The sequence below is a fragment of the Microtus pennsylvanicus genome, chromosome 15, assembly GCF_037038515.1.
Source record: "Microtus pennsylvanicus isolate mMicPen1 chromosome 15, mMicPen1.hap1, whole genome shotgun sequence".
Taxonomy (NCBI): domain Eukaryota; kingdom Metazoa; phylum Chordata; class Mammalia; order Rodentia; family Cricetidae; genus Microtus; species Microtus pennsylvanicus.
In genome coordinates, this window is record NC_134593.1 from 53,292,802 (window position 1) to 53,313,125 (window position 20,324).

At 39.5% G+C, this 20,324-nt stretch overlaps 1 non-coding gene across 1 annotated transcript; it reads right to left on the reverse strand.

Annotated features, from left to right (window-relative positions):
• Window positions 1-9,803: 9,803 nt before the first annotated feature.
• Window positions 9,804-9,992, reverse strand: LOC142836208 (U2 spliceosomal RNA). Its single transcript, XR_012908009.1, has one exon. It is a non-coding gene; the product is annotated as a U2 spliceosomal RNA (small nuclear RNA).
• Between the last annotated feature and the right edge of the window lie 10,332 nt (window positions 9,993-20,324).

Here is a 20,324-nt window from a genome sequence, read left to right on the forward strand (position 1 = left end):
CTTTGATGATGGAAGAAGTATGGAAATTTTTCATCTCCTTCTCCTTTGCAGGCTTTATAACTCTGCCAAGTTTGAGGCTCGCTGGGATATTTACAAGCTAAACTTTGAGCTGGAGAGGAAAATAAATGCTCACATCTTCAGTTGGGAGTTTATCAAGAGCATTCAAATATGGCAGAGTGGAGAGGAAGACAAAACACTGTATCCCCCTTCAAGCTTTTCCAGGAGCAAGGAGTATATTCCTACATCTACCTGGGACCCAATTTCCTCATCTGTTCAACAAGATCCTTGGCTGATGACTAAACATCCTTACAACACAAAAGCAAATAGACACAAACGATTATTTTACAGCTGGGTGACCATAGAACGCTTCCTTTTTATGTCAGACTTGAAGCCAAAGCAGCTTTTTTGTACTTTTTTAAATGAAGAAATTTTAGTTTGTTGCCCACAAGAGAAGTTATGGACATTTAAAAATAGATACTGAAAAAAAAAAGGATAAGGATTCTTACTTTTCTTGCTAATGGATCTTGCTGATTAATCCCATTTCCCAAGTCCGGACCATCTACCAAAGAGATGAAGGGGGAGCCTTCTCTTCTGCCTGCTTCAAACAGATTTTAGCAGGAGAAAAAGAATGTGAAGTTACTTACGACTCTGAAGTTTGTGTTCCAGAATTAGCAGTTTGAATTTTATAATCAACTTGTGTCTGGTCCCTAGGTAGACAGACTTTGGGGCAGCTTGAGACGGAGAAAGGACAGGTGCATGGCAGGTGACCTAGAGTGGTGATTTTTTTCTCTAAAGAATGTTTTCAAGTCATTGCAATATCCCCAGTCCCTCCACACTTCTCAGAAGAATGTGGACGCTTTCTCTTTCCTTCCAGAAACATAGCAGATGTATAAAGTTTGGACTTGGATCAAGCAAGCCAATATTCCAGTCTCATCCAAATAGGAAATCATGATATTCTCTGGGTAACTGTGTTTTCTGAGTAAACCACACCTTGTGAATTGAGGATGGAAATATGTATGAATAAAAACCTCGATGTGGAAACAAGTACACAGAACCTATACGGGTGTACATATGGAAAAGGCACATTAGAAAACGGAAATGAAAAGAGAAAGTCCATCCGCCAATATTTGTGGGAAGCATCCAAAGCAGCAAAGGAAGTTTCAACATTAAATGTTATGCTTGAATAAAAGTTAATGAGTTGGATGTTTAACTCAAGAAGTGATGTGTAAAACACAGCATAAAGCAAGGCAAGAAGAAACAAAAGAACAGAAATTATTGAAAATATATTTCTGCCTTAGAGAAAAAAATACCTGATCAACAGATTATTCTTGAAAAGCTAATAAAATAGATAAATCTTTGGTCAGATTTCTCAAGGAACAAAAATATTAGAAATACAAGAGAGGGGCCGTATCTCCTGATGCAGCCTAGAGAGAAATAATAATAAGAGACTGAGTAATTTTGTGTTCATAAATCTGCATACTTGAGTGAATAGGCAATTTCCTGGAGAAAATGGTTTATCAAAACTAACTTGTAAAAAAATATAATACAGCTGAGTTGTACACACACACACACACACACACACAACCAGGCACTGACCAGACTATTTTATAAATTCTCCCACATATCCCATGAGCTGGATCATCCTTTTCATATCTAACTGCTGCACTCAAAGCAAGACAACTCCTTAATGTTAAATTAGGATACATGTAAAACTTGAGACACCTGAGGTAGAGGAATATGACACCAGAAAGAGCAAATGTACTTGAATATCCTTTGCCCCCAGAAATATAAACTTCCCCTAAAAGCCAAGCCTAGCAAAGGATTTACTTCACTGTAGTTCCACATTCTAGATTTAAAAAAAAAAAGCCATGTGATGATCCTAATGTTTATAGGACAAAAAGGGGGACAGACTTTAGTTGCTTCTGAGATGGTGAACAGTCTTGGAAAACCAGAAATGAGACAAATGTTAGTTGTCACAATAACAAATATTTTCAAATAACTCAGAACTGATACCACACAATTATGGAAAAAGCTTAAACTATGCCCTTAAAATATGGAAATATGAAGCATTCAACAGTTGCCCATGAACCCCTCAAGATGGAGTCTCTTTCACCACAACATAGGGCAGTGAATAAAAAAGGGGAAACTGTCATCATTATGGATGGCAGGACTGAAAGAGAATCAGCAGAAAACTGGAACAAATGAGCAGTTCAGAGAGTGTTGACATATGAATATGATTTAAAACTCAGAAGGTACAATTCAAATAACATTAGTAACAAAAATATAAGCCATCCAGAAACAAATGTAACAAAATTATATAGAGCCCTTTCAGAAATAATTGCAACATCATAGAAAGATATTAAGGACATTATATTTCCTACAGAATATGTGTCTAGGATGAGAAAGATAATTCAAAAAATAATGTGAATTCTCATGCTGTAGTCACAACAATCCACGGAAAGCTTGACACAGGATGTTATTGCAAACAAGCACTGGAACAAATGCTTGCTTTGTTATCTCTTCCGCTTAAAATAGTATTCACAAGAGCCAAACTGAATTGTGTTTACTTTTTGATAAATATTTGTATTCATTCTTTGTAAATTTTATGGAGTATATTTGATAATACACACTCCTAATTCCTCTTGAATTTTTCTAAATTATTCCCCACTTCCTTTCTCTCCAATTTCTGTTCTCTCTTGTTCAATATTTTTTTAATTCCAATTTGTACTGGTTATAGCCTAATGGGTATGGGTCCATCTATTGGAGCAGGTCAACCTATCAGGAGCCATTCCCTTAAAAAATCTGATTCTCCCCCAGAAATCATCAACTGTCCACAGTTCCAAAATTAGGGGTGTGGGAGGGTTCATGAACGCTTTCCCACCCCATGGTAGAGTGTTGACTGGCTTGAGCTTGTGGAGGTCTTGTGCCAGCAGCCACGGCTGCTGTGAGGTCATTAGTACACGAGCCCCATCATGACCAGAAGTCATTGTTCCAACCCTTCCTATCCTCTGATTATCACAACCTTTTTGTTTCTCTCTCTCTCTCTAATGTTCCCTGAGGTTTGAGGATGGAATATTATGGAGATGTCCCATAAGCAGCTGTTGACTCCAATAACATCCATGTCACTATTGCATCCATGACATTTCTTGCTAGGCTGGACATTATCATAGCTCACAGGCTTTACAGCTGGATAGGAACATTGGTGCAAAAGCACTCAATAAAATACTAGCAAATTCAATCCAAGAACATGTCAGAAAAACCATCAACCGTGACCAATTAGGCTAAATCCCAGAAATGCAGGGATGGTTTAACATGAGAAAATTGGTTAATGTAATCCACCATGTAAGTAAACTGGAAAAAAACAACACATGATCATCTCATTAGAAGCTGAAAAAGTCTTTGACAAAATACAACATCCCTTCATGATAAAGATTTTGGAGATAGCAGGGATACAAGGAACATACCTAAACATAATAAAGGCAATATACAGCAAGCCAATAGCCAACATCAAACTAAATGGAAAGAAACTCAAAGTGATCCCACTGAAATCAGGAACAAAATAAGGTTGTCCACTCTCTCCATAGCTATTCAATATAGTCTTCCATTTTTAAACATGACTCATTTTCCCTTACTTCCCTTTGTCTCACTGGCATCAGTACAACACTTTTTTTCTGCTCATTATTCCCTTTTGCTCAGTTCTTTATCCTCACTCCATTTGTTAATTGTCCATAGTCTGCTACCTCTTCTACCCTATTCTTCCCAGTTTCTCAGTATACTCTTTGTCTCTTTCAGCTTCCCTAGTTTTTCCTCTAGAAAATCATTCTAAAATTCACCTTTCTACATCTTTCCCACTTCTCACCATATGACATCACCCAAACCATCATTCTTACAAAGAAATAGCCAAGCTCCCGGGGCAGCAGATGAACACAACAAGAAAAAAACCATCATCAGAATGCAGGGCTGTGCTTCTGCAATCTCCCAGCTTCCTCCTCTCTTGGCAAATGCATTTCTTTTATTTTTTGTGTGTGTGTAGGCAGATAACATTTCAGATAACACTCCAGAGATTAATTATCATGAATTAGCCCAATTCAGTTTTTACTGCTATGTTTTTTATTATTTTAGAGTTAAATATTGGCTTAGTTACAAATCCATAAACTCTCACCAGAATTCTGTATAAAACTTCCAGGAAGACTGGTATACAGATAATTAGGTCCTCATGGGTACTTAAGAAAATTCTCATTATCTCTCTGTGCCTGAAAAAAAAAATCTAATGGTCAAGGACTCCAAACTGATCAGTCAGGACTGTTTGGAGAACAGTCTTTATCTTTGTGTATTTAGTGCCTAACGTGGTTCCTCATGGCAGTCACTTTAGACTCAAATATTAGTTTCCATTCAAAATATCTTTTGGGGTCTGCAAATCTCTTACCTAGAGTGGAGTATATACATATGCCTACCTATTTCCATAACTACAACAGAGTATAAGTCTTGCATATAAAATATTAGCATGACTAAATTATTTCTTGGTATTTGCAAGCCACTTGGAATGTTGATTTTTCTGTTCTTGCTATTCATATTAAAAACTCTCTGGGAAAAATAACTTAATGAATATATTGGTGGAAAACCCAAGGATAAGGATATAAATCCTCCCAAATTTTCTGGAGCTTTTCAAACAAATTGGAAGAGGTAAAGAAAAATGATCTATTATACCATATAGTATGAATTTATCTTTTCTAACATGAACAAATGATATGAGCAGAAAAAAATTATTGGAGTGGCTTCCAGAGCCTTCTATATTTGTATGATTCACTTAGCCAACCAGCTGGCTCGGAGTTCCCTACTAGATACAAGTAGACATATCTTTCTAGCTATGTCTTCCCTAAAGACACAGCAACTTAGCAGTAAAGTTCACTGGAGACTCACTCACCCATTGTTAACTGCTGGAGTCAGCAGCAAATCAGAAACACAACAATTATTGTCTTAACTTGATTTTTTTTTTAGTCAAAAACATACCTTAAGAATCAGGGAAAAATACATTTTATGCTATAGTTTAGGACTTTTAAACAATTCAGAATTACACACAGCAGGGCTTGTGGTAATGATGCCAGATCTCTAAAAGCTCACCCCAGGCAGGATCCGCTTACAAAGCTTGACAATTTGTTTTGGTTCCTTTCTAAAGAATTTACTGAAAACTTTGTGCACAGACTCATACAAGGAGAAAAGAGAACAGGTGAGGTACCCATGAAGAGGGCATTTATAGCAGCCGAAAGTATTCATTTGACCCTCTGAATAATACACATGATCATTATAGCACAATTAAGAGAATGAAACACAGACAGTATGAAATGGTGGATTCCAAAGCCAACCTTGTCCATAATTATACCTGAGACCATTCCAGACCCTTGGCGCTCTTCCCCTCACATTGCCATTACAGTTTGGAGCTCACAGGTTAGTCGCCAGGTCTAGGTGTAGCTTTCTCAGTGACACAGATGGGTCAAGAGCAAGAGATAAGTGACACAAAGAACCATGCATGGCCTTTGGTGTCAGGCAGACTTCGATGAAAACAACTTTTTTTTTTGACATCTTTAGTCCTGAAATAGAGGTAAGAATACCCATTTTATAGACTTTTGAGATTAAGGAAATCAAACACATGAAGAACTAGAAAACTGGGTCTTAGCATTGTGAGTATTGTCCAGTGTGCCACCAGTAAGTTCACAGTTCAGTCACCTGGCTAAGATATCCATTTATTCAAACAGTATTCACTGAGCACTGCTGGGGTCTCAACATGAAATGTCATCCATAGGCCTATGCATTTGAAGAGTTGGTGCTGTTGCTTCAAAACGTTACAGAAATTTCTGGAAGTAGGTCACAGGGGGGGCAGGTGGGGAGTGGATGGGACTCCCTGTTTTATAGCTCAGCCCCACTTCCTAGACATTCTTTGCTTCCTGTGTGTGGATGCAATGTGTCCAGCTGTCTGGAGCTCCTGCTGCTTTACCTTCCCTGCCATGGCAGACTATATGCTTTCAAACTGTAAGCCAACACTCAGCTCTTTGTCCCCTCTAGCACCTCTTGTCAGGTAACAGTAATAAGAAAAGTCACCCCTGTTGGCAACTGCCAGAAGCCACCCAGAGTATTCAGTGCTAAAATCGGTTTCAGAATGTTCCTAAGGTGGAAGAAAATAAGAATAAAGGAAATATATTATTTTGTTTGATGAAAGAAGTTTGCCTTTATTAAAATAGAAGGGGGGTTAAGCATATATTTAATGATGAATGTTAAGGGAAAACAGAAAGGGGCATGAGCGCGTAGGATTCTCAAGAGATTCAGGAAGGTATGAAATTGACTAAGAAGTTAATTCCATAGCAGACACAGTCAACGACTCCTGTTTCCTTAGAAAGAATGAAAAAAAAAATGCAGTCTGCAATGGGAAGGAACAAGCAATAGGCTTTCCATTCTACACAAGAGCAAAGGATTACCAACCTCTTCCCAGCCATTTAAGTGCTAATGCAGGCCTTTGATTAGGTTGCTCAGACCCCAATGCTACACAAAGAGACCAGAAAGGAATGAAAGCAAAGGGCTGTGGCCATGTCCCTCCCTTGTGGTACAGGAAAGTACTTTAGTTTTATTTTTTTTAACCTTTTCATCTCCACTATAGAATTTCTTAAAAGACAAAACTTTAATTTAAATCCAAATGTGTGTGTCTACCCAAACATATCCAGAAATCCCACTTGTTAAATGTTTCTTTAGCGTGTGTGTGTGTTCACGAATGTGTAGGTACATGCATGTGTGAATGTGGAGGCTAGAGGGACACATGACGTGTCTGCCTCTATCACAAACCACCTTGTTTCCTTGAGACAAGGTCTGTTACTAAACTGGAAGTCACCATTCACCTAGACTGGCTGATCAACTCTGCTGGATGTGATGGTCTCTGTCCCCAAGGTTACCGATGTGTACAGCCGTGCCTGGCTCTGAGTCCTGACTGTCTCTGTCCTCAGGGTTACAGATGTGTACACCTATGCCTGACTCCTAGACCTGACTGTCTCTGTCCTCAGGGTTACAGATGTGTACACCTATGCCTGACTCCTAGACCTGGCTGTCTCTGTCCCCAGGGTTACAGATGTGTACACCTATGCCTGACTCCCAGACCTGACTGTCTCTGTCCTCAGGGTTACAGATGTGTACACCTATGCCTGACTCCTAGACCTGGCTGTCTCTGTCCCCAGGGTTACAGATGTGTACAGCCATGCCTGATTGTTCTCACAGGTGCTAGAATCTGAACAAAGGTTCTCCTCCTTATCCAGTAAGCCATCTCCAAAGTCCAAAGTTTCCTGTTTAAGAGCTATGATCCAATGCTACAATTAACTATAAACTGTATTAGCCAATGCATCTTTACTGTGATTTGACACATTGTGTTCTTCATACTTCTTTTAGCCAGTATCTAAGAGGAAAGATTTCTTTAGAGGGAATAGGCTTTATTTTCTATGGAAACATAAAAAAGCTAAAGCTCTAGAACCTCAAGGCAGAATAAGAGCCTTCAAAGGCATCCACACTCCAATCCTAAGGACCCGTGAATAAGCTACTTCACATGGCAAAACAACTTTTGCAGACACGGTTTTGAGAATGGGGAGGTTTTCCTAAGTTATATAAGTTATTCTAGGGTTACATGAATCCTTAAAAATGGAGAACCTTTTTCGACTGTGACCAGAAAAAGAAAAGCAGCTGTTGGGTAGGGGCCAGGACGTACAGTATCACTGGGCTTAGAGACTGTGGAAGAAGGCTATGAGCTAAAATATGCATCACTCTCTAGAAGCTGGGAAAGGCAAGAAGATGGATTCTTCCTACAGCCTTAGAAGGGATGTAGTTACGTCTTGACTATATGCCCGCAAATCATTATTAAAATAAATAAGTAAATAAAAATTGTCAAAATTAATTGGATAATAAATAGAAAACTCAGGCACCAGAGGATATTAGGCAGGGAGAGAGATGAGTCCACGCAGAGCAGTGGGAAGATGACCAGTTCAAAGGCCCAGATTGGTCCCGAGGCTCCACATCATGAGGACCATGATGCTGATAGTGGGAAACAGCAGAAGCTAGGATTGTGACACTAGGGATCATGTATGTTTGTTTGCCCAGTTAAAAAGAGCAAAACAAAGTTAGGTTTCCCACTCTGGGTGTTTCTTCTCTAACCCTGTCATCATCACATTAATGTTTATCAATATCACCCTCCGACTTCCGGTGCATGGGGTCTCACCACGCTTGTCATTCTTTAGTCCACGTGAGAGCTGCAGTTCCTATTCCAGGTTGGAATGTGAGGTCTGAGAACAAAGGACCCACAGATGCTCATACATCACTGCTTCCTTGGTCTCACTGTAGAAATAACAGGGCCCTTTTCCAACTGCCTGCTCAGCCTGCATCTCTCGAGGCTCTACTGTCTTACCTGTATGCCTACAGGTGTGACCCACAATGCAGCTGTGCTGTGGAGGCAGGTACTGTGTTGTGCAGTCCTTTGTAGTCAAAGAATTGATTTTTTTTATGGTAGCTACATGATTTATTAAAGTTCATTTGGTTTTGTTCATTGGGTTAACCTTAGTTTTCAGATATGTGCCCCAGAGAGACTTGACTTTGAACAAGATTATGGAACAAGTTTGAGAGTCACCATAGAAGGATAAGAAAAATATCTGGTTTTATTCAATGAATCTGTCTGATATACAAAGACCTGAAAATTATAAGAAAATTGGTCCTAAGGGGAGCCAAAGGCCAATGGACTGGTCCAGCCAAAGGTCATTTATAAAAAGAATGGGTGGAGATGGACGACACACTGGGATTAATGACTTTAAGTTGAAAAGTTTTGGGGTTTCGATTTTTCCTTTTTGTTTTCCTTAGGCACCTTCCTTCCCCAGCAGGCTCATCTGAAAGCGGATGGGATCTTGACAAATCCTCTTAAGTTTCATGTGTTTCAATATCTCTCCTTCTCTCCTCCCAAGACATAGCTTTACACTGATGAAATCAGGCAGAGAGATTTATGAGCCTGAGTGAGTTCTTCTACGTGCCAGCTGATCCAGGGGGGGCATAAAGACTTCCTCCTTCATCTGTTTCCTCCTTTGTCTACCTGGAGCACGATGTCTGTCTCTCCTAGCGTGATGCAGGAAGTCCCCCATAGGCCATTAAAACATGTCCACGAGAGTCAGATGTGTATGTGAGACATGTTTATTGCCCTTTCGTTCTCCATCCTTTTTCTCCATTTTCTCTGTCTTCTGATTGGTGTCTCCTATTTGCCCTTGGACTGTGGATCTGACACCTCCCTTAATTCACTTCTTGGCCTGCGTCTCTTCTAATACCCAGAGGCTGAGAGGCTGACCGGGACTTCCGAAACTGCTCCTCCCCTCGCTTCCTAGACAGGACTTGACAATCATTGCTGGCTTCCCAGCCGAGGAGCCGCCTGTCTCGAGTTTCAGTCTCATTTACTCTGCCTGTGACCGGCTGCGTGTGCCACGATGCCTCCGCTTCTGTCTGTTTTAACCTTCTGCGGTAATGAAGGGTGGAGTGCTCATCACTGAAAGTCCATCTTCTTTCTTTTTAAGAAACTTTCTCCTTATAACGAGAATATCAAAGGGCAGTGGCCAACGGCCGGGTACAGAGTGCAGAAAGCTATTGTTTAGCCGGGATAGCATCTGAGAACTCCAGGATGATGTCCCCAACGATGTGGCTGCACCTCACACAACTGCACTTTGGGCCTAGCCACGGTGAAACTGGTTCTAAAGAATTATGTTTTGCATCCTTTATTTACTTGCTTGTTTTTAAGGTCACCGAGGGTGTGTACCATATGAGGAGAAATCACATTGCCAGATCAACCAGTGGAATGGACATGCTCCATTCCATCGTTCTTCTCCAAAAACCATTTAAGTTTTGTTTTTATCCTTGGACTGAGGACACAACACATGATAAATTGATAAGAACAAATAATACACTTGATCACAGCCAAAAGGCCAAGAAGTCAAGCATGCACTTCATTTTCCCCAAAGGAAGCTCCAGCCCTTGTTCTCTCCTGGGTCCTGCTCTGTTTGCCACTTTGGGGGTTAAGTTGGTTGCTAAGCTTACCGGTACTTCTTCATTTTAACTCTCTCAGAAATAAACGCTACCACTTGGATGTGGTGGTATATGCCTTTAATCCCAGCACTTGACAGAGGCAGGCAAATCTCTGATTTCAAGGCAACCTGGTCTACAGAGTGTGTTCCAAGAAAGCCACGACTACACAAAGGAACTCTGTCTCAAAAACAAAATTGAACAGAAAAGAAAGGGAAAAGAAAGAAAATGCTACCATTACACCCATGTTTGGGTAGCTGGGATTAAGATTTTCTACCTCAGAAGTCTCATCCAGCCCTTTGGAGATTCATATACCATGAGCATTTGATGCACATCAACTAAACACTGCTGAACACTTGCAGAAATCCAAAGATGAATCATACATAAAGCATTTCTTCTTGAAGTTTATACTTCTAAATAATAACAACAGATGAGCCATTTACTAAGGCCCTTCATGCTAGGAAGTGTACTGTTACATACGTATTATTTATCTCATTGACTTAACAGTTGGATAACGTAAGTCATTTTTCTCTAGCCTTTGGCAGTGATATATACTTATTTGGAAAGCAAGCTTGGGATTAAGGTCGACTAAAAATGGGACTGGTGTCTGCAGAGGCTTTTGTGCCAAACAGAGCACCGAGGAATGCTGCACACGAGGGCCTGTCTTCATTTTAAAGATAAGGAATCTGAGGATCAGCCAGGTTTAAAGAATTTACAGAGACAACTTAGCTAATAAGACACAGAGACAGTATTGTTGTGAGGGACCTAATGTCACTGAATGGTACACTTAAATTGAGCAACTGATAAATTTTATGTTAGGAATATTCTATTATGATGAAAAACTTAAAAAATTATTTAAACTATTTCTCAAAAGCTTTAGATTCTCATTTTATAAATGCAGAAGCACTTAACACGAAGGCCGCCAGCCTCAGATGACTCCCGGGCCCTCAAAATACACTGGTGTTAATCAAAATGTCCTATGCATGCAAAATATATATTGGGTTTTGAAAGTTTACTAGTGAGTGTGTAAAATATTTCATTAGTGATGTTTTATATTGGTAAGAGTCAAAAGTGATAGCATTTGGGATATGCTAAGCCAATAAAATACATCATTATTTTTTAATAAAGGAAAAGGCAGAGAAAAGAGGCAGGGAAGAGGTTGAGATTGAGGGTTGGAGTGGGGATGGGAGAAGAGATCAAACTAGGCAGTCCATACAGTCCCCAAATTGTCAGGCCCTTGATATTTCTCTAGGTTGGATTTCAAGATCCACTGGGCAGACAACAATAAGATTTTGGAAACAAAAAAAATTACAAGGCCAAAAGTTATGCTTTGGTGTCCTCACCTAGACAAAGTCTATAAAATGAACTGGGGAGGTCAGGAAAGTGGACGGACAGATGGGCTAACTTCACCCTTTTCTCCCTAGTTCTACCTCCTTTCATGCCAACATTTGTCTTGACATTGGAAATGTCCTCAAGAAAATCTAGCACTCTGTGGCATACTTGCCTGGCGCTCTCTGTTTTTAAATAATTTAAATATGATATTATTTTACCTTTCTCCCCTAATAGTCTGTAGGCTTAGAACACAATTTGAAGCTCATTTTCCAGAGAGGAATCCAATTTGGCTCTTCTTATTTCTTTTCAGATATTATATGATTTTATTTTTTATTGCAACTCTTTAGAATGGTTCACAGATGTTGCTGCTAAAATAGATCCTTCTGGAACTATTTGGTTTGAGAAAAATTTCTGTTGCCATGGATTAAACTAATAGGAGACCTCGTGTTTAAAATTCAAGGCTGCATTCATATTAGGAGACTAACAGAATTTTCTTGAATTTATATAACACAGTCATGGGGAGTTGTGGTCTGTGCATACTAAAGGCCATCTCTCCTCAAATTAACCAAGCTAACGCTTTCATAAACAAAGACATTAATGCCTTTTCATGGTTAACTTTGTGGGGAAAATGCAACCACCAGGAAAATATGATTTAAATTTTACACACAAATATGCTAAAATTTAACAAAACATTATTGGAAATAATGTAACAAACTATTGTTAGATTTAAGTTTCTTCTGAGTTTTGTACAAAGTGCTGATGTGTGGAGGTACATACAAAAGTGCCCCTGGTTTCCCTTCCCAGTCTCTTCTCTTTTAATAATCCCAGCATAACCACCAAGCTCATCTTCACTGTCCCACATATGATGCCTGGGCCGCCAGGATACTTGCACCTCTAACTATGATCCATCTCTTAAGACTCCATCCGCATCACTCTGTTTCCCACCTTCCAACCTGGAACCTGCGGTTCTAGCTGCTTAAACCAAACTGCCTGCTTTAGCCACAGCACCGTTGTTCCAGATGTAGTGTCCAAAGTAGGATGTGTCCACCACCAGCTTCCTGAATCCACAGAACCATGAGTTATAAAATGGACTTGTGATCTGGGAAATTTTACCTACCATATCGTATTTTGTTGGATACTTGCAATAGAAACCTTTAATGGTTCATGTACTCACTTTCAGTGGAGGACCTGATCATTGATTATTTTGTTTAACTCTGTGTTTTATTGATGTTAACCCCCATCTTGCATCATTTAACACTCTGAAAAACTTGCTTGCCAAGCCACCTTCCTAATGACGACTATGGGGGATCACTCCCTCTTCTTATGCCCTAGCTGCTCCACAAGATGGATAGGCTCCTTGAGTAACAATACCCGAGAGAGTATCTTGAGGCAGGCCTCCAGGCCTCACCGCCTCTCTGCACTTCGGTTGAAGATCACAGCAAGCACCAACGTGTCTCCTTGGTTCTCTGAGTTTTTGTAAGATTTGTAAGTTTGCTTTTCCTTAAAGAATTGTCAGAATGAAACGAAGTACTATATCCAAAGCACTTCCCATACTAATACCCAGGAGAAATTAGCCTTCCAAGAGGTGTTTACTGTTGAGTATAAGACATCTCTCAAACATTCGCTGTTTCCTGCTGCCATGAAACCTTGCAGGGTCAGGTACACACCATTCCATTTTTCTCTTCACAACAGTAATCAGGAATTTGTACTCAGTAGCTTAGTTATTTGTAAATCTGCTCAGTGTTCTCTTGCCCATTATCCAATTTGCCCAGTAAGTACTTCATTTACTCTGTTCGCATGGTCTCCGCTCTGCAATTCATTCACCACACTGCCATTTAATTATTTTTAAACACAGATCTAATGATGCCATTCCCATGCTCAAGGACAGTTAATGATCTCCCATTATCCATGTAATAGAGGGAAGTAACTCCTCACCATGGTAGACACACCCGAGTTCACACTTCCCATGATACAGTTTTATAATTTAGGTACCCTGCAATACTCTTCAAATGTATAAAATGCAATGAGTTTTAAGAGCCCTGGGTTTTATCGATACGAATTTTTTGATGTTATTGTTTTGGCATTTGCTTTCCTTTGAAAACTCTTTCTTGCCCCTTTCACTTGCTTAGAAAATAATTAATCCCTTTTTTAGGTCCATTCCATATTTTATCTGCTACATGAAACATGTTTCCAGTTTCAGACAGATAACAGTTTTCTCTTGATCTTAGTTTTAGAAATATATGTTGTATATATTTAGTATTATGCTATATTTTAAAGAATAACTTACATAGAGACAATTGCCTGCATTGAATAGTCAGCCCCATGAAAGAAGATATTTTACTGGGTCATTTATGCTGTGCAAACAAAATACAAAATCTTGCATACAGTATGAATTCACATAGCTATTTATTAACTGCGTTTACCTGTATAGAAGGCTTTTTAGTACCGTTAACTCCTTAAGCAAATAGTACACCTTAAAAGTCAGTTGATTGCTAATATTCTCCTTGTCAAAGATCCTGCTCATTACCAAAGAATTCACAAGAGGCCTCTTTAAAAAAAAGAACATATTCTATATCTAAATAAAAACACTATCACAACACTATCACATGGAAATCTTGCAACACACGCCTACAACACACACCTGGATGCACAGACTTTCCCAGGAGTCCGTCTTGTACATCTATGCTCCTATAGTTACTATGTTTTTAGTGGGACCCCTTAAACTAAACATGCAGGCCAAGTAGTATCCTGGCCCTAGAAGAACATAGTATCTTCACTTTCCCGATGGAGATTTCCTGGTTGGTTCTCAGTGGGGTGTACTCACGCTCCCTAATCTAAGTTCACTTGTAGGTCAGTTTGCTTCTGATTCAATGACCTCACCTCCTTCATGGGAGCTACCTTCCCTTCAAAGAGCTGCTCTCGGAAAATCACACAGGGGACATACCCACGGCAGAGCATATTTTCCAGACCCAAAGGGCAGCATCTCCACTGCGCATTGTTCTCAACACCTCCTGTCCTGGCTGGGGACCAGTCTTAGAAACACTGGCTAGTAGAAGTAGGAATAACTCCTCCGCAGAATGCCTACTTTCCTACATCTAATTAATCAGTTTTCCGAAACTTAAGTGTTTATGCTTGAGGCAGGATTCTTTTTCTTTTTATACTTGGTGAGTCTCACAAGACTTGTCAGATATAAGTTAGCGAGGTCTCTGTGGCGTGATAATTTCAGCACAGCACCATCCAGCATTCCCTTTCCTCATCCTAATTTTCTTGATTCATAGGAGTTCTGCTCAATCCGATGCTTGGGACCTCTTTAGCTGGTCCTAATTTCCATGACTTGGATAGACTGATTCTATTTTGTCAGTTAATAATAAACTATTATCTACCCCTGCTACACCTCGGCCAAGAGCTTTTTCCAGAAACTACTTTATAGTTATTATCTAATCTTTATAAAACCATGAAGGAAGTGTTTCCATCTAACAGATGGTAAATGATTAAGGAACCGAGAGTTACGGAACCTGCTCAAGGTGACAGGGCAGTTCAGTGATGAAATAATACCAACAGTTCATTTTCTGGGGGTCAATCAGCAAGCCTCATGGCATTGTCTGACTGTACATTTGTTCCACTCTTCTCACAAACAATTCAACGGCTCAATAACACCAAAGTGTATATTTGTACGCAACAGAGTTAAAGAGTTTTCTGTAGAGAATTAGCTGCAGATACTACTTTTTAATCAATCTCATCATTATACACAAATTCGTGAGACCATTGATAAATTATGAAGGTAATATTCATGAGTATAATTATATACAGAGACATTAGGATTTTTATCTATGTATGAATTGCCAAAATAACTTTTAAAGGTTTATTTTTAACATTTTCAGTTAATTAAAAAATATTTCACTACAATGTGTTCATAGTCATTTTATTGATATATGTTACTCTATATTAAGTATAATTTATTATTAGTAGAAACTAGGTAGAAGAGACTGCACATTTTTACAATATTTTCAAATTTCATGTAACTCTTTTGTTGGTCATATTAATACTATGTGTATGTTATAAACAAATAATAAATACTAAATTTTTTGCTTTTCTTTCTATACATTGAATTTTAATAAGATTCAATATACGCCCTTTTCCTAGAAGAATAAAATATTTATAGTAATTAGGTTCCTTTCTATTCTGCCAGTACTTAATAAAGTGTGGTCACTCAGATAGATATTGGAGCCAAACAGAATATAAGTTTCACAACAAAATTTAGCCTCCAAGAAATCAGTAGGTATTACATAAATGTTTGATCCAAAGGAAGGCAAGGATACTATATGTACAGTTCTTTGGTGATAACCTATGTGCATCTGACTTTACAATTCAAGACATACACGATGAGGATATAGAATTTTTAATTGTTGTCAGATGCATTTTTATACTCTCTAAATTTGTTACTGCTACACTCCCTATTCACCCTAGAATGTTGCTTTGATAAAGTAAGGTCATTGCTCAGCTTTGATTGTCTAAGGAGATTTGAAACACACAAAGAGTCACAGGCAGAGACGCGGGTCATCCTTGAAACAGGAATGCCCCCCCTTATTTGTGTACCAGAACTGCTTTTATAGAGATCCTTAACTGATAGCCACGCACCAGCCAAACACACCAGAAACCACTCCCCTGGCATCAGGAACTTCTGAAGGTCTCCCACTCAGAGCAGCTGCAGACTGTCTCAGAGCAGAGGTAAAGAAGTTGTTTTCAGGATCTGGAGAGTTCACGGCTCCCAACAACAATGGAAAACATCATTTTGACTGAGGTAACTTAGACCCAGAAAGACAGTCATCACATGTACTCACTCATAAGTGGTTTTTAAACATAAAGCAAAGAAAACCAGCCTACAAATCACAACCCCAGAGAACTTAGACAACAATGAGGACCCTAAGAGAGACATACATAGTTCTAATTTACATGGGAAGTAGAAAAAGCCAAGATCTCCTGAGTAAATTGGGAGTATTGGGACCTTGGGAGATGGTTGAAAGGGAGGGGAGAGGCAGGGAGGGGAGCAGAAAAAAATGTAGAGCTTAATAGAAATCAATAAAAAAAGAAAGGAAAAGTTATTGTGAAACAAAAGAACTTGAAACACTCAGTCCAAGACTAATAGACTTTTGCTCTTTTTTACCCTCTTCGTATTCTATGTCCAGTGACCTGGTTGATTTCAAAGTGTGTGGTGGTTATGCTTTCTCTCTCTCTGTCTTGGACCCACCAAAAGACTGCATTACAACCCTCTTTGATGGCATATGTGATTACTATAGCTGAATTCGAGGCAACAGAAAGTAAGTCGAAGTACTATGTACCATTTTCAGGACAAATTCTACAACATTTCATATAGCTTTCTCGTCTCAGGCATTTGGGATTAAACAAAGTACAGCTGTGCAGCACGAATAATAAAAACTCAGAGAGAGAAATTGGGGCTCAACCTGAAGATCCAAAAAGAAAAACAGCCAGTTACTGGCTCTTACCTTGAACTCAGTCTGAAATGGCGATCCTGCCTCCAAGAATATCAAAATGAAATTGTGCTTGAGAGCTGTTTCTTTCCATTCTAAAATCCTCTCTAGTGCTGGGATTAAAGGTGCGCACCACTGGGGTTAAAGGCATGCACTGCCTGGTTTCTACGGCAACTAGGTGGCTACTGGGATTAAAGGTGTGTGTCACCACTGCCTGGTCTATAAGGCTGACCAGTGGGGCTGTTTTACTCTGATCTTCAAGTAAGCTTTATTTATTAAAATACGAATGAAATGCCACTACACAGGTGGACCTTGGAAACTATTTTCTAAAAATAGCAAAAACAAAAAAAAAAGTTAGACCATGTTATGGAATTACTGTATATAGCAGAAGGCGGATTATCTTCCAAAGCAGCCGCCATCATTTCCTTCCTTGCTTATAGGAAAATGCTGCTCCTCAGCAAGATAAGGGACCTATCTCCCCCCACCCATGTTAAATCTGGATCGACCTGGTTGACCTGATTGTTCAACAGTTTTAAGTGCCATTCTGAAACTTCTTAGAGCTGTTATCTAGGCTTCCTAGAACTCTGCCACACTGCGGTATTAGGAATTCTCAGGCGTGGTGTTGAGTGAACCCCGAAGGCCATATCCATTTATCAGATCTACATGTCAACTATTCTAGAAGAATGTCACCCAGCCACATATGAACTGCCCAGGTTCTGTCATGTAAAGGAGAGAGCTGCCCAACAGAACCTTCCCCAAGTTCCAAATAAAAAAACTCCTGAACTATATTGAAATTAAGTATTAGTCTAAATTACCAAGTTTTGGTCTAACTTATTAGGCACCAATATCCTACATTATTTCTATCTAAATGCCATACTGAAATGCATATATGTTAGAAATAAGTTGATTTGTCTTGAGCTGACTTGTTTAAATTTAATCTTCATTATTGGAAAGGGGAGAACTATGCCTTTAATTTTCAGTACAAGTGTTAGAAGAGGAAAATGAAGAGAAAAACAGACTGATAAACCAATTACTGTGATCGTCCATCTCTGTATTAGAGTTCAAGGGTAAGGAAAGGCTCTGAAGCCAGACTGAAGTCAGAAGGGCTCTGCCTGCTGCCCATTAGAATCTCGGGATCATTAGACTCTTCCCTTGCAGGGCTGATCTCAGAATCTCTGAGCAAAGCACAGCACCATGTGCAGGGGTCGGGAACACACAAACAAGGCAGACTCAAGTCAAGAATGGAACGGCAAAGCCCTTAAGTTTCTCTGTGTTCTAGGAACAGGTATGGTGCACATCAGAGTGAAGACACAGACATTTTATTGGAATGTCCATTTGCTATGGTTTGGAAAGAAGTCTTCCCCCAAAACTCAACCGTTGGAGGCTTGGTTTACAATGCAGTAGTACTCAGTGATGATGGACAGAGTCATAGCTCTCGGGCTATGGTGGAAACCTGTGGGGAGGAATTAGCTTGCTGTAGGTGCAAGTTTAAGGTGTGTGTCTTGTTCTTGGCCTCCTCGGCTCTCTCTTTCCATGCTTTGTAGCTATCATGCCATGCATGCACACTCAGGATGTTCTGCCTCATCCCAGACCCAGAAACAGCAGGGTCACATGACCATAAGCTGAAACCACGGAAATGGTGAGCCCAAATAAAACTTTCCTGATTTAAAGTTGTTATCCATGAAGCCACAATGCAAAGAATTGGCTGGCATAGATTTGGAGCCACAACCATACTGTAAAACAAGTGAGAACAACCATGTATTAAGATAGTACAGTTAGGGGCTGGAGAGATGGCTTAGTGGTTAAGAGCATTGCCTGCTCTTCCTAAGGTCCTGAGTTCAATTCCTGGCAATAACATGGTAGCTCACAACCATCTGTAATGAAGTCTGGTGCCCTCTTCTAGCCTGCAGACATACACACAGACAGAATATTGTATACATAATAAATAAATATTTATTTATATTTTATTTATATTTATAGTACAGCTAGGCTCCATCAAATTGAGAACCCAGTCTATAAACTATCTAAGCATTAATGCTTGACAGCAAAAATCCAGGCTTTTCAGGGATACCAAACTAGAATCAACCAGTAATATGTCTGTTTTCAATATGTAAGCTAAGCCAGTGGAGGACTAAATCAGATCCGGTCTCCACTTTGAGACCACGAAATCACTTGGGCCTTACATGGCTGTTTCCTGAAACTACCCTTAAGGAAGCAAATGAGAGGCTAGAAAAAGGAGATTTTCTGCACTTTATCCAAATGGTATAGAGAATTTGTCTAAAAAGACTGTAAATTGTTTGATAAAAAAACACTCTCTTGGTCTAGAAATATCATGTCACTGTCTAGCGTTGAGACGATTTAGGATGAAGATCAGATTAGTCCAAGTAAACAACACAGATTTCTAAGCATTGGAGTGTACAGTGGGAACACACCACCAGTGAATGCATAGATATGTATTAGAATCATTTTTAGTTTCTAGATAAGCAAGCCAGATTATTAAAGTGAGAAGTTTCTCCAAGACACAGCGGACACTAACATCTTTTCAAGCTAAAGGTGGTTTTGTTTGTTTGTTCGTTTCTGTGCTCTGTTGCCTCCTGTTCCCATGGTCTGTGTTTATCATTCCGATCAGGATAGATCTGAGATATAAATGCTAAGCCTGGTTTTGAGCTCTAAATGGAACCATTGTGGGGGAGGGAGTGGAGGGAGAGCAAATGGTATTGCCAAAGGATTTTTCAGAACACACACACACACACACACACCTGTACAGCAAATACATTCTTATGTATTTACACATATGGGCAAACACTGCAGAGTATCTGTGTGTGCACAGCATTTTGTCATAATCTATAAAGAATTTATTTCGCATACCTATCCTGTAGAAATATGGACACCTGATGATTTTCATTGGACTCAAAAGTACTTCTTGTTCTTGTACCTTCTGGAAGAATGTTGATGTGAACTATGGCTTGTTTGTCCAATACTTTAGACAAGTGAGGCCACCACTTCTAGGTGGAAGTGAAGAGCTCTTGTCTTCTTCTTGGTGAAGCACATTAAGGCAGTTTAAAGGTTCAGTAAGAGCTGAAAGAGAGGATCTAGGACCTACCTCTGGGAATCATAGCATCAAACAGCTGTTAAAACTCATATGAAGAGATGGCTCAGAGGTTAGGAGCATTGACTGCTCTTCAAAAGGTCCTAAGTTCAATTCCCAGCAACCATATATAGTGAACAATAGAATAGATATAGAGGTCCTGAGATGGGTAAAGCTTGGCACATTTCAACAGAAGTTCAGAGTAAAACAGATAAGAGACAATATAGAAGTTAGGTATAAAGGTTCACTGAATGCTACATCCTAAGGGTTTTGCATTTTGCAGAGTTGGGAATTGCACTTAGGACTCCACATGTGCTTGACAATTGCTCTATCAGTTA